Source organism: Stylophora pistillata, chromosome 1 (genome assembly GCF_964205215.1).
Source record: "Stylophora pistillata chromosome 1, jaStyPist1.2, whole genome shotgun sequence".
In the NCBI taxonomy this organism is placed as follows: Eukaryota; Metazoa; Cnidaria; class Anthozoa; order Scleractinia; family Pocilloporidae; genus Stylophora; species Stylophora pistillata.
Window position 1 is genome coordinate 36,838,306 of NC_142519.1, and position 15,189 is coordinate 36,853,494.

General features: G+C 37.2%; 1 protein-coding gene and 2 long non-coding RNA genes across 3 annotated transcripts in view; 2 read left to right on the plus strand and 1 right to left on the minus strand.

Annotated features, from left to right (window-relative positions):
- Positions 1–15,189, plus strand: part of LOC148742291 (uncharacterized) — a 356,385-nt gene that overhangs the window by 156,473 nt on the left and 184,723 nt on the right. The window lies entirely within an intron of this gene.
- Positions 1–15,189, plus strand: part of LOC148742296 (uncharacterized) — a 59,766-nt gene that overhangs the window by 11,176 nt on the left and 33,401 nt on the right. The gene's annotated exons all lie outside the window — the stretch shown is intronic.
- On the minus strand, positions 6,928–14,795 carry LOC148742297 (uncharacterized). Its single transcript, XR_015999301.1, has 2 exons — positions 14,005–14,795; positions 6,928–7,491 (listed from the first exon to the last, which is right to left on the minus strand). It is a non-coding gene; the product is annotated as an uncharacterized LOC148742297 (long non-coding RNA).

Here is a 15,189-nt window from a genome sequence, read left to right on the forward strand (position 1 = left end):
ACTACACAATTCGCGCCGGATACTCTGAAATATGACCTTGAGAACAAACAGACAGAAATTCAAAGAAAAAAATTACTTTAAAACCTTTCAATCTTAGCACGGGTTTAAAAATGAGCCATTTACAAAGCAAAAATTTATTTGAAAAGTAAAAACCAAACTTTCTCGACACTGGGTCACCATCGGGGTAAATAAGCACCGTCTGCTAAATTAATGTTCCTGATGTTTTGAACGGATTTTTTCGAGGGTAGGAAAGGTATTCTTCTTCAGATAAACAGTATCAGTTGAAATTATGTATTCTATCAATTGTGTATGATAATTCTAGCATCAGAAAATTAGCCAAAATTGAAGGAAACGACGGTAAATGACTTCCACTTAAGCTAGATTTTATCCTTAAGGCAAAAAGACTTCGCTCTGATAAGAATCAAGAATGACTTTTTTATTTTGAGAATCGAGAAAGAGAGCCAGCTGTGTTTTGTAGCACAATAAACCCAACAGGGTCGTTTAAACTTTTTCTTTGCTTTGACTGTCTAGCCCTTCTACTGCTTTCTGCGACTTCGTCGCAGACATTGTCCAAAACTTACGATCAACCACACAAGCGAGTAAGTCACTGTGCTTTAGAAGCGCAGAGGCGGATTGATAGTTAAGCTTTAACAGTAGGATAAGGTATTTGAATAAGTTTTTTGTTCGAAAAGTCTCCAGTTTTTCTTTTCCCTTCTTCTAATTCCTTTTCCAGACCTCTATAAATTTTCTTGTATTTATTTGGCAACAGCGGTTGATTCTTGATGTTTCCGTTGAAAATTTTGAGCGGGGAATTTGTGCGCGGCTGGCCAGATTGATCCACTCGCACATGCCCAACGTTTGACCGCTGGTTTCAATTGTTGTGCAGATATGCTGAACAGTCAGAATACTCGGCACCTACCGCCCCAGCTGCGTCTAATCTTAGTCATCACCAGGCCCCACACTTGCGACTGCAATTACAAAGGAGAAGAATTGCAATGTGACATTTGACATCCCTTCTCGCCCCAAATGAGTCGATGTCTACGTATAAAACAAACTAAACATCTACTAGCTCATCACCATCGTTGGCTATGCCTTTTCGGCTTTATTGTCCCACAGCGAGAAAGCCATCATCCCCACACTAGATTCTTTCGTCCTTTCAAATTCTTCAACTTCTACTTTGTTAACCTCTGATGATTTCAACATTCGACTTCCTCGTAATATAGTGCCTTATCACCATGGTCTCAGTTCTTTGAATGATATCCTTACGCCGACTCTCCATGCAGTATCGCACGGTAGCTACACGTATTCAACAAGGTTTAGCAGGGCTTCATAGACGTCGTCTGCTAAGGCAGAGGGTTTCCTATTCCCTCCGGAGTTTTCACGATCTTTATGGCCCACAGACCTATCCCGCAATAATGCTTCTAACGCTAAAACCATAACGACGAAATTATTCAGTCTTATGTTAAATGAATGCAAGTATTAGCGTACTACATTCGATGCGCATCTCAAAGGCTCGTGAAATGTTTTTCGCACTTATTATTATTTTTATCATCACCAATCATATGAACTCAAGAATCTTTTCAGAGTCAGTTTAACCAGTCAATACTGTACAACGTTAATGGGAAAATCTTTTGTGTTACTGCCAGCTAATTTGAAACGGAAAAGTTCTGCTCTTTACGAGCACGTCACTCTCATAGTGCCGATTAAGTTGAAGAAAAGTCCGTTTCAGAGTCAGGTTATGCTCTTTTATCTAATGCTTGATCGTTAAGGAGATCAGTGCGTCGAGCAAACCATGTTTCCTTTTCTTTTTCTTTAATAAATTAGTAGACCATTAAAAAACGGCTCACACGATTAGTTTTACTCACATCTCAGAGAAAGCAAAAGCACAAATTTGTGCGTGAGTTTTTGGAGATCGGTACATCATTAACAGCCTTTGACATAGATAACCCTTTTAAATGTGCTGGTCAGCAGCCTCTTTTCATTTACACCTGTTAAATGTAAGTCACTGAGTAAATAATTTCACATAACCACGAAACTATTCGACAATTTGAAAACAATAACTTTCAGGAGAGCCGGTCAAGATCCGAATTAGGAAACAAAATGTGCATGCTAACAAGGTCTGGTCTAAAAAGTAAAGACAAAAAATTCATATCCAAGCCCGCAAATTGTCCGACCTACAAATTTGCAGACTTCCTTGTCCAAGTTTTTAATTTGGTTTATGACTTGTACCTCCATCACTGATCACACAAGTGTACCGTTATCACATTTTTCCAAAACCTATTCTACTTAGGAGTCTGAGCCAGCGATATATGGAGGTATTGGTCACCGTACTCATTGTTTTGCCAGCTGTCATTAGAAGCTGTCAGTAACGGTCTCAAGCCAATGCTACTCGACTTGCGACCATTAAGTAAAAAGATACTGGTTGATATCAGCGAGCCCGCAATGTGACATGAATACTGGTCAGAGGTTTTTTCGGTGCAACAGCTGTCACTTTAAGAGCTCAATGTGGGATGTCTGCAATAACACCAATGCATTAGCGCAGTCGAACGATTCCACTAGAGGCTTATTACATTTAGGACCAAATGTTATTACATTTAGGACTTTATTACATTTTGGACCAAGTGTTACTACATTTAGGACTTTATTACATTTAGGAAAGTTATTACATTTAGAACTTCAACACACCTCGGCCTATGCTCTGCCACCTGGAGTAGGTAGCTCCAATTCTTACTCTCTGCTGTCTTCTAGTTAGATAATCCTTTAGAAGCGCGCAGCCATTCTCACCAACACCGTAAGCCTTGAGTTTTGCCAACAATAGGTCATGCTGTATAAGATCAAACGCATTAGAAAGATCCATGGACACCATACCAACCAATTCCCCCCTATCGCGCATGCTCCTCCAATCCTCTGTCAGACGTAGCAGGGCTGTCTCACAACTATAGAACTTTCTATAAGAACTGATGAAATCAGATAAGATGGCGCGATAAAACTCTTTCATTTGTACCATCAACAGCCTTTCGTATACATTGTTGAGAACTGTTAGGACTGTAACGGGCCTATAGTTGGTCCTGTTGAATTCGCCTTTTTTAAGCAAGGGTGTTACCTGACCTTTTTTCCCACTCGCTCGGATACACACCATGGTCAATGGACGAGTTCAAAATGCTTGCAATAGGTTTAGATAACACAGCCGCCGAGTCCTTCACAAGCCTAGGTGTCATCATGTCATGGCCACACCATTTGCGACAATTGATTTCCAATAGCAGGCTTTCGATCTGTATTTGATTAGTGTGCTGGAACTAGAAACTTGCGTTGCTAGACACCGATTTCAATAAAATGGCTGGCGGTCGGACAAAGTATGGGGCTACCTCGAAAACGAGGCGTTTTAGGATGAAACCATGGCGTTTTCTGTGAAACCATACGAGTGTGATATTCGTGGTGCTCTTTTAGAAGGTCGAAAGCCATCTCTGAGGAAAACTGATGAATTAAGATTTTGGCTTTAGTGTCGGGGTGATCGTGCAAAAGTTTTGACTACAAAAGCATAACTAGTAAAACAGTGAGTTAGAGTTTTTGTAGCCCCTATTGTTTGAACTTCGATAGCTTATAAACAAAGTCTGTTGTTTAGGCCGGATTTTTCGGTTATTTTTAGTGTGGAAGAGTATATTTCCCAAGGAAAAGATACGCATATTATTGATCCAGACCCAAAACAAATATTTACAAAGAGAAAGCTGACCAAAGTTCGCTAAGTTCATTAAGTTCGGCGTGTTGTTTCAAACGCTTGATTTTCTCTTGAGGCATCGTCCTTTTCCTTACACAAAATGGTTATTTGTCTCTGTTGTTGTTCTAAGTCCAGTTTTAATTGATTAATTTCTTCCCTGTATGATTCTGTTGTCGTAGCACTTTCAAACTCAATAGGGACCTTCAGATCCGACTACTATTACGAGTACGAGTACGATTTTGCGCGCGGGAGTCCTGGGGCTTAGTTGTCGTAAACACGGTCGTCGCCGTCGTCAGCTCGTAACAAAAATGTTTCAGTAGTTGTTGTGAGTATGGAGTGGCGACATTTTGTAGGTCGTGGAAATGTTTAGCAGACAAACCACACAAGATGCTCTGGCATTTATGTTCATGGAGAATATCATCGATGAAGTCGAGTTTTCGTTGCTTTTCGAGACGGTGAACGAGAAAAATCCGTCCTTTTCCTTCTGGTCATACGATCGCTTTGACTTGACTCGCGTCACATGACTTTGAACTTAAAGTACAGCACAGTTCTTGAAAAGAAATTTCTAACGTGCAAACATAACAATTTGTTAGTAACTGTTTAATGCAGACTTTGTGCTTGTATGAGTCGCTTGAAACTTGTAAAAACAGCTATAGAGACTAACCTTTAAACCCGCCTTAACTCAGTCGTACTCGAAGAACGAGTTTTCTTGAAAATCTCGTAGTTCTTAAAAGGACGGCAGCGAGATTTTGAAGACAGAACGAGTTTGCGTGACATGCTCACGCTATCGCACATGCGTGCTAGTTGCACTTTGGTAATCTCGTGTATTACGTTGTAGTATTGCTATAATACTTGGATGAGATACAATGAAATATATGAAGTTCATATATTTTTGAACTGCGGTATTAGATACGCATGATGCACGATCCTCGCAGTAGATAGCGCTATTTAAGCAACAGCGAAAATCAGACCTGAAACTTGGATGGTTTACAAAATTCTTACCGTACTCCTCTTCGCTCACCGCCCTCACACTCTCCGTGATCTTAATAAAATGTTGATTCAAAAGCTCGGCAATTTCACACTTATCAGTTAAGACCTGATTGTTTTCTTCAAGAATAATGTCAGCAGCCTGTTTTGTTTGCTATGAAGGAAAGGACGAAACGTGTTCCAGAACTCCCTTGGGCTGTCTCCGGCTCCTTCGATGAGAACACATTACACTGATTGTGCCTGTTTCGTTACGTGTGATCAGAGAATTTTTTTGTGAACGGCTGTGACCTTTATTTCTGTGGAACGAATCTTTTTGTCAGGTTGCTTTGGAGGCAATTCTATTAATATTTCACGCCAAACATTGCTGTATTTTCTTTACTGTCCATAAACTTTGCATAAAAATGACCAACATTTAACTCAAATAACCTGTTCCGGTGTCCATGACACGATGTGGTATTTTTGATGATCTAAACTTTGAATTCCAGGCAAACAGGTAGTTAAAATTAATTCTATCCTACGGCAATTTTTGTTAAGAGTTTGGAAAGCATTCTCTTTGTCACATTTTTTTTCATCATAATTATTCACAACATGCATCTTACGCTGATTGTCGTTTTTAAGACACTTTTCCGCGCTAAGGAAATTGAAATAAAACATTGGAGCTTGTCTTTACAACGATCAGCCTTAGGTCTGGAATCATCAGAGACTGTCGAAAACTGCAATAATCAATTCCTCGTGCGTTGTTACCTGTGCCATGTGTTATTGACAAGTCAACGTTTCACATTTTTTGAGAGCATTGACTTAGCGTTAATTACAGAAATTACCTTGTTTTTGGCTAAGATTTTTCTCATGAAATGAATTAAAGGCAATTGGAAATTATTAAAGTTTATTTCTTTATGTGGCAGTCCATAATGTATTCACGTGTGCCCCATTGTACCTAAAAAAATAGAAATTTCACATTTTATTTTATTGAACCGATGCCGAGTTAATAATATGGGTCAGAAATCTTGTGAAGTGTGCTCACTTCCTCAACATGCGGTTACCTTACGAGTCCTGCGGTTTGGTTATTTTAATCTTTTCCAATTTTATTTGCGTATTAGTTGCCTCATACGATTTAGGGAATTAAATAGGTTTCGGGCGCATTAATCATCATGTGACTCGGTAATTGTTCTATTTTACTTGGTTGCAAATTTCGACGCAAACTTGGTTACTAATTTTAAATGATCGTTGATATTGATTGAAATTATTTAATCTTTCGCGGCAGCTTAGAGGGTTGTCTAAAATCACGGATCATAACGATTCGTAAAACTGACATGTCGATTTGTGCGATCCGTGCGGGTTGTGTAATTTATTCACAAGTCGATAAAAAAAACCTAAACTGGCATAACTGTTAAAATTTATGAGGTCTGAGCGACTGCTGCCATACTGGGGTCCATCTCGACTAGCTCATCATGGCCATCTCTGGTCATCGCAGTGAAGCAAGCCTCAGAAATTACATCGTCTACCCTTCGAGTGAACAACTAAGAGCTTGCTCGGATATCCTTTCTGATGCGTTAAGTGGAACGCCACATCAGTCACTGCAGTCGAGTTTTACGGCGCTGTCATCCCGAGCAATTTTCACGTTCCTTTGAATCCAGCTATCTTCCATTCATAAAACACACGCCTCGAGCATTTTGTTCCCTAATTTATCACGTGAAGAAACTTGCAAGTTTCTAGGTATAAGCTTTAATTCGGCCGGATTTCACTTAGAACAATTCACTGAACACAAAGACTAAAAACTTCAGGCAAGTGTTGGATTTGAACTGCCGCGCTACAAATATATTTCATTTTTTCTCAAGAAGGGGGAAAAACACTCGACTACGTCTCGTGTTTCTACCCACACTTCTTTCCGTATTGACCGAGGATTCTATGAGTTCTGAAAAGAGCTCCCGATTAACACGCTGCTTTTCTTTAATGTTGTACAGGGCAGAAAACGAATAGTGTTACGATTAACCTGTTGTGATAAACGTTGCCAATGGTTACGTTTCCGAATTCTCTCAATTATTATAAAGCTTGCGAAGGCCGTGTTGAAAGTGCATTTGTAAATGTGAAAAATTTAACAATATTACTCCAATTCTAACTCCCTTACGATGCCCGATAAACGAAAAAATCGAAAGAAAGCTCCCCATCTGCAGAAGCTGACGAAAGTCACAATCGCGTCTGCCGTACGCCAATAAGTTGAGCCGAAATTCCGAGCAAGAGAAGACGTTTATTGACCGAAGGCAAGAGACATACATAAAAAGAACGAGCGGGAAAAAAAAGAGCCGCGTTAAATATATGCGCCAACCGTGTGACAACGAGGTGAACTAACCAACAGCGTGCCTACGAAGCGAAACAATGAAGCAGGCTAAACGACAGCGTGCACAATGTGTCACGTCATCCAAGTTAATGGCGAGAACTAAACAACAATGCGAAATATGGCGGGAGATATACTCCAGTGTTGTCCAAGAACTTCTTAAAGCTCAGGTATGCATCATGAAGTCGTTCATGGATTCCGTATAAAATAAAATATCTGTATCATGTAATATCCGTATGAAATAAAAGTGCAGATTAAAGTGATCCAAATATAGCTTTGTAGTTGAAGTAACATGCAATGTGCAGTATGTTGTTTTGCTGTGGTTACTTGACAGAAGTAACTTGATGTAATCTTGAGAGACTGTTCAGTAAGCTGTATTCTTCATCGCAGGAGAACTGTAAGACAGTGCTATTGTCATGTACACATGTCCTCTCCAAGTGATGCCTCTGAATGAAGTCTGTTTGAAGAGAAGGGGAAAAAAGGAACATGAATTTTGAAATTGTAACAGTACTACAATGATAGTCCTATGAAAAACAGGTCTACTAAATGGATTTAGTAAAATAATTCGTAACAACTGGTGATACTGGATAATGACTCACATTTCACAAGCCACTTCTTGACTAGCTATCACATGAAAGACAGTTTGTTTACTTTATTATTATGAAAATTATTGCTCTAATTATTATTGCTATTAGTACTATTACTGCTGATTTCTAATTAAATGAAAGCAATCTTGTCATTTGTGTGGTCTGTTTCAAATATGAATCTATACATGTATGTTAATTGGCTAATTTTCGTTTGACAGTAATGTACAGCCTTGCCTTGTGACCAAGACTCTGGCTTACTGAGTTTATTAGCATTCTTTGAATCACTACGGGGTATCAATTTCTTTATTTTTGTCCTTAAATCTGTCTGAATTTTCCATAAAAAATAATCAGTTAATAGCACTAAGAAATGAGGGCCATATTGCATTATGATCTGTGAAGTCTCTAAAACACCTGCTTGTATATTTAAGTAAGATGGTTGTAAATATATGATCAATTAATGTTCTATTGTAAGTTGTGTATGTTGATATCAACTGTTTCTAACATTTATCTCTAAATAGTAAATTCCACAAAGGTAGCTTGTCTGCCTCAATAAGGCAATTTACATTTAAGTCTCCTGGAGACTTAAATGTAAATTGTTCTCTGTCAAAATGGTATCTAACACTTCTGAGACTGCCTGACAAAGTTGTCCTCTGGGAATTTTTGGAGAGCAATAAATACCCAAGACTGTACAGTTCTCACAAATTGTGACTTCAATCCCAGTTATTTCAATACCATGTAAATTGTGACAGTAGGGATATCCAGGGCAGTATGGGATTTTGCTAAACACAGCTTTACCACCAAAAGGTCTTGATCCAAGACTACAGTATGTATGTGGACTTTCATTTTAAAAGAGTTGTTATTTAACCAACTACGTTATATTTGTCACAAGAATCTTGGGAATTAAATCTTGTATCTGCAAAAAAAATGATATCAGATCTTGAATAGTTTAAGTCTTTGCATATACCTTGTGTCTACGCAGTGATCTTGCATTCAGGTAACAGACTTTTAGAATTGAACTAGTTATGCCATTAAGTGGTGATATACAAAGTTTAAGTTTAGCAGTTGTTCTTAATCACTCCATTTCTTTCTCAACAGTGGCATGGATAACAATTTTGTCTTCACAGAGACCAGTTATATATAAGTCTTCAAAGGTGGAATGGTTCTTTTAGTACTTAAGTTGACAACAATTTTAGTTTCAGTATCCCCCTGTGATCTATGAACTGTTTTTGCTGTGGCAGGGCATAATGGAAACTGTTTTCTGACAACTTGAGTTGCTTTGTTTTTACCAACAAAAAATTGTATGGTAACTGGTTTTACTGGGGTCCACGCCCCATGGTGGATTCCTTGGGTATAGAGATGTCTGTTCTCATGTCTAGTTTTTTTTACCAAAATTTGAGTGATCAAACTGTACCCAAACTATGCCCGAGTGTTTGCTTTGCTGATTTAGTTGCACAAATTTGATGATATTCCCAGCACCATGAATTTGTCATGCCATCTTCAGTTCACATATTCATTACATGCCGAATTCACCTTCAGCATTTAGGTAGAGGTTCAATACCAACTCCTCAGTTTTTCTTGGGTCATTTGAGATTAATTTTGTCTTAATATTTTTCTTCAAACCTCAGAAGAGTTAGCTCCAATAACACTGTCTAGTGCTGTGATTCTGTATTTGTTTCCTATAGCTACATTATGTACTTCATCATTAAATTAGTCTATCCTAGTTTGCGTTTTGTTTATATACGTGGGGTGCATCAAATGGGTTGTTTGTGTCTTCTCACACAACTCTTTCCTTTAGTTTTACAATGTCACTTGCAGTGTGTTTACCTTCACATATTTAACGAATTAAGAAGTTCTGCAAACAACTTGCTATCTCTTTGCCACATGCTCTCAGTGAGCTCGAACATTGAAAAGTGCTATTGCCAGAGAATTGGGGCAAGAACTGTGTAAACTGAATTTTGGAGGTCTTTAAATATGTAGTCATCCATTACTGGTTCTAACTGGAACAAATCACCAATGGTGATAAAAGAAACACCACCAAAATCATCTTTGCAACCCTTACTATCTTTAAGCCTATTGTTCAGCTGTATGGCAAACATATTCAAATTTCATCCAAGAATATCAATTTGACACCTCCAAAGTGAGTTGGCAAGGTGTTTTGTCAATTTAAGTCAAGATATATTGTTTGTAATTTTTCAATGACTGATAGGCAGGAATAGCAAATGCACTGTGAATAGTTTTACCTTTAATGTTGTAAGCAGCTTTCCCAGCTGAACCTAATAGTAAGACCTTAATTTGATGAAAATCATTGCCAGCTCTTGTGTTAAAATACTTAAGGGCTGCCTGATCCAAGGCTTTTAGAAGATGTGATTTGCCCACACCAGCTCCACTACTCAAAAAGCAACAAAAAGGAGTTTCTGTGGTTTCACTCTGGTGCAAAATGTAATAAAAAAATTATTTTTCCTTTTTATTTAAAATCTAAGCCATTCCACGATAACCATCATCTGGTAATTCACTGATTAATATAGGTGGCTCATTTCAAAATGAATGTTGATCTGGATGGTTTCAAACTTCATTCCTAACTCTCCAGATCTGCTACTGGTGGTGTGGCAATTTATTGCCCTGAGTATAACTGTCTTTCAATCCTGTAAGGTTTGAGGAACACTTTGAGTCAGTTTTATCTCTGTTATCAAGAGGAAATAAGATTATGTTCCTTATGAGGGACTTTAATATTGACCTATTAAACTGGAAAAGCCATCTGGAATCCAATGATTTCCTACAACCAACACGCATTACTGAAAGATCTGAGTGCTACTAGTGGTAACCTAGTCCTAAGTAGGTAAGTAGGCTAACAGTCTCTGCTCATCTTTCCAAATTTTTTATTGTAGATAATGTTAGGTTAAATCACAAAACTCTAAACTTTTACAAAAATGATTACTGTAAGTTCGATGAAGGAAATTTTACTGGGGATCTCTCACTACTTGACTGGGTTAACATTTGAAATAGTAATTTAGATGAATAAATTTGACGTTTTTTATGATCAAGTCTTCCAGTTTATTACTTGTCATGCACCATACAGGAAGCTCTCTAAGCATGAATAAAGCTATCTACTAAACCATGGATTACATAAGACATACTTAAAGACATACTTTAAGTAAGGAATCAGATCCAAATCTGATATCTCTTCAAAAGAAATTCAGGAATAGTGTTGTTAAAGATATCAAAGCCAGCAAGTCTAATAACTTAAAGAATTAGTTTCTGTGTAATCGGAAAAAGATTTTAAAAATCTGGTCAGGAATCCGATCAATCATAAACTTTAGTAAAGTTGAAGCCAACTATATCCCTACCCTTTCAGAAAGTGGCAGCAAATCTATTGACAATCCTTGTGCTATTGCCAACATCTTTCACAAGTTTTTGTTAACCCTATCCCAGGTAGAAACACTGATAAAAATATTCCACACGGGGAGTTGCTCTCCTACCTCTTTTTTAAATGGTAATTTTCCTGAATCAATGTTCCTTTCCCCTATCACTTCATTTGAAGTTGAGTCTTACAGATCTCAAATGGGCAATGATAAGTCTATTGGCCTTTGCAGTTTTCCAGTCAGATTGCTAAAAATTCCTAAAACCAATATTTCCCCACTTCTTTCATCCCCAACTAATGACTCTTTTCTCTGGCATTTTTCCAAATGAACTTGAATTGGCAAGAGTTCCTCCAGTTTTCAAGAAAGGCTCTGGACAAGACAAAGATAATTGTAGGCCAATATCAGTGCTACCTGTTTTAAGCAAAATATATGAAAAAGCTATGTATAAGAACCTTTATGGTTATCTTGAATGCCATAATATTCTCTACTCACTTCAGTTTGGCTTTAGACAGTAGTGTTCAACTAATCCCACACTTTTAGGTATCACTGAATCTATTCGTTACTCAATTGACCACAATGAGTTTGGCTGCGGTATTTTCATTGTTTCAAAAATTTTGATAAGGTAAATCATTTAATTCATTCTTTGACTAAAATCTGACATGGAAGAATCATATTGATGAGCTCTACCTGAAACTGTAATAAACTGTAGGAATCTTCTCAAAATTGAGGTACTATGTTGGCACTGATATACTTCATATACTTTACTATTTGTTAATCTACCCCTTTCTCACTTATGGTATCCTAGTTTGGGGTTTAACCTATCCCACTTATTTGAAGCCAGTGATTACTTTACAAAAGCGTATACTCAGAATTAAGACATTTTCTGAACCAGCATCACACTCAGAACCACTGCTGAAATCTCTTAACCCTCTTAAATTTCTCTGATATAATTGATCTTGAGATTCTTTCTTTTGTTTATCAGTGGTCCCAAAAAACAACTCCTTCCTGTTTTACTAATTACTTTAAGCCAATATCTTGTGTCCATTCACATTATACATGTCTATTACTGAATGAAAACCTGTTTGTAAACCCAATTCAAACAACTCAATATGGTATTCTTCCCTGCGTTACACTTGTGCCACACTCTGGAATTCATTACCAATTAATGTTAAACAAATCTTTCCCTTTTTTAGATTTTGTCAAAATATAAAAAATTCTATGATCAATGGTGTTACATAGTTTGAGTAAATATCTTTTATTCTTAATAGTTAGTAAATTGTTAACACTGTATTCCCTTGGTTTGAATTTTTTTGGTCTGGGACACCCACTCGATTAGTTCTTAAAACTATTTGGGTGCCCCAAACTCCACACAACTAACAAACGTATTCAAATATTCTTTTCTTCCTCTCCTTTTTCAATTGTTAGATATCCTTAGTTACAATCATGAATTGTAAATTAATTTTAGTTTCTTTTTTTTCCGTTCTCCTATTGTACCGTATTCCTTATAATGATATTTGTAACACTACTGTAATAATCATAATCTTCTCCAGTACACTGTATTCAAGTGAGTTTAAATAAATTGATTGATTGAATTGATTGATGGATTCAAACCCTAAATTCTATAGTTTCTTTTCCATATCTAGCATGGTAGGTTTCAAAAGACATCCAACAAAGATTACTTAGACAGGAGAATGCTGTCAAAAATCCTTTGCCTACTTTATAGCACACTGAAACACGCCCAAGTAAAAAAGGAGAATGTGAGAAAGTAATAAGGAGAGGAAATGCGCTTGTTAACATCTGGACATTTCTGACCACAAGATACAAACAGTCATGAAAAATGAAGTAAATAAAGAGATAATAAATATCGCTGGCTTTTTTTGAACACTTGGCATTTTACCCTTGATACTCAACAAAAACCTAAACTCAATTTCTGTGGAGACCGAAACCTTGATGTCTGTTTTTACGAGAGTTAGCTCTACTTAAATGAATTCAAAGGGTATGTAATTCTGTGGTATTTTGATGAAACTTGGCCAGAACATTCGTTGAAATATTTTCTTTTGCTCAACTTCAATATAGATTCCCTTGGGAACCTATAGAAATATGGAAAAAGCCTCACATCCTTTTTTTAGCCTTTCATCTGCTAAGTGATACAGTCCAGTTTGATCAGCATGCAGTTGGATCACAGTGAAGTACTGTGGATTGGTTATTTCAATATTTTTCAATTTAATTTGTCTGTAAATTGCCTTCTATGCTGTGAGGATTTAAATAGGTTTTAAGTGCATTAACCATTATGTCACTCAGTAATTTGTCTATTTTACTTGGTTTGAAAACTTCTAATACTTTTCGTTTCACCAAATTTAATCGATGTAATTGGTAATTGACATACGACATGATTGAATTGGATATTATTTCTTAAGTGTACTCTACTGTACTGTTACATGTGTGTCATCCCTCTCTGTCCTTAGTCTTGCTATTAGAATTATTACACTTTTCTGAAATTTTTTCACTTTTTGAAGACTAGAATTAAAATTATTTTAAGCTACCTTGATATCGATATTTCTTTAAGTTAACGTAATATATCTGATCTAACACAATCAATTAGCACAGTACAATGTTGGCTCCACATGCGTGCATTGTAGGTCATTCGACCATCATTAACCCTTGTAAAAGGTGAATCATTTTCAAACTCATGCCAGGAACAGCAATTATCTAAAAAGAAAATTGTTGGATTTTGTTCCTGTTTATCTAGCCAGTCTTTTATGAGTTGCAAAACATTTTCAATAGATGAAAACTTCTTTTACACAGCTTCCAGCTTAACATACTTCCCTCCTTATCAGTTAAGAACAATAAATAATTAGCTTCACCCATCTCTTATTAGACCAAAATCCAATATTTGAAGACACTTTAAACGTATGATCACAATTTAGCCACTTTCTGGATGTCATTTGACACATTCTCTTTGTATACAGATGCTCCTTCTCAAAATAATTCCTGGCTATGCAAAAGGCTAATTGATCTTCTCACCTGGTTGTTGAAATCTTTGGTCAAACTCTGGAAAACAAAGACTAACGCTTCAATTTTTGTTCCATGCAGAGATATAAGCTTCTTTTCATGAGATTTATAAAGCTATGCAGTTCTCTCGTCACTCCAGCCTTGTGAAATAGGACGAATGGAATTGGCAATATACCTTTAACTTGTGGCTAAACAGAAGGATTATGAGCAAATATTTGGCGTCTCCGGTCACAAACGTATACTCTACCAACTAGTATGGTTCATCCCATTTTATTCTCCCGTCCTTCCATCTTGTAGCTCTAAGTGACTGATTCATTCCACAACATTCTGGGAAATTGGGACAACATAAGGTCAAATTCGAGGAAACAATTAATGATACCATGGTTTGACATCACGTACAACGTAATCTTCTGGATTACTGGATATTAGACTTCTTTGATCACTCATGATAACCACACCATGTTGCAACCATATTAAACTCGTATGAATGAATGCTCAAAACAAGCTGTATAAATCTGTAACTTGCTTCCAAATTGGCATGCAGTAGGCGTAAGAGCAGCCCAAGATGTTGAAAGCCACTAAAAGACACACAGCTTTGGTAAAACACTTCATTTCTTGTGATAAAACTACGAATTTATGAACCCGTTCGAGACTCGCTCCATCTCTGACTTAAAGGAGATACCGCTGGCGGAGGTTTAATTGAGCCTGCGCCCGCTCGCTTTGACTTCCGCTTGAACCGGAAGTGAAATTATAACGTACATCCACGAGAACCACGAGAACCACGAGAACCACGAGAACCACGAGAACCAGAGAACTACAGAGATTTACACAATACCGTGACTGACTAAGAGTTAATAATTAACTTGTTTGGACCGCTCAGAATCAGTTGTTTACGCTGGGTATATTCATATGATATGAAAAAATAAAGAGACCTTCATAAAGAAAAAGTGGACACAATTCAATAGAACAATGTGTGAAAAGCTTCAGTTTACCTAACAATCCATTGTTAGTCTTTGATGAGCCATAGATAATGTTGCTTCATTTTCGTTGTCAGCAACGAAAATTTTATCGACGGGATTGTAAGCATTCTAGCCAAAGTGGCGGCAATAAAATATTTCACGGAGGAGGGAGTGGCTTTTGAAGTGGACCATGATCTCTAATACAGTGTCGTCTGACTCATATATGTAGTTTAGTTTA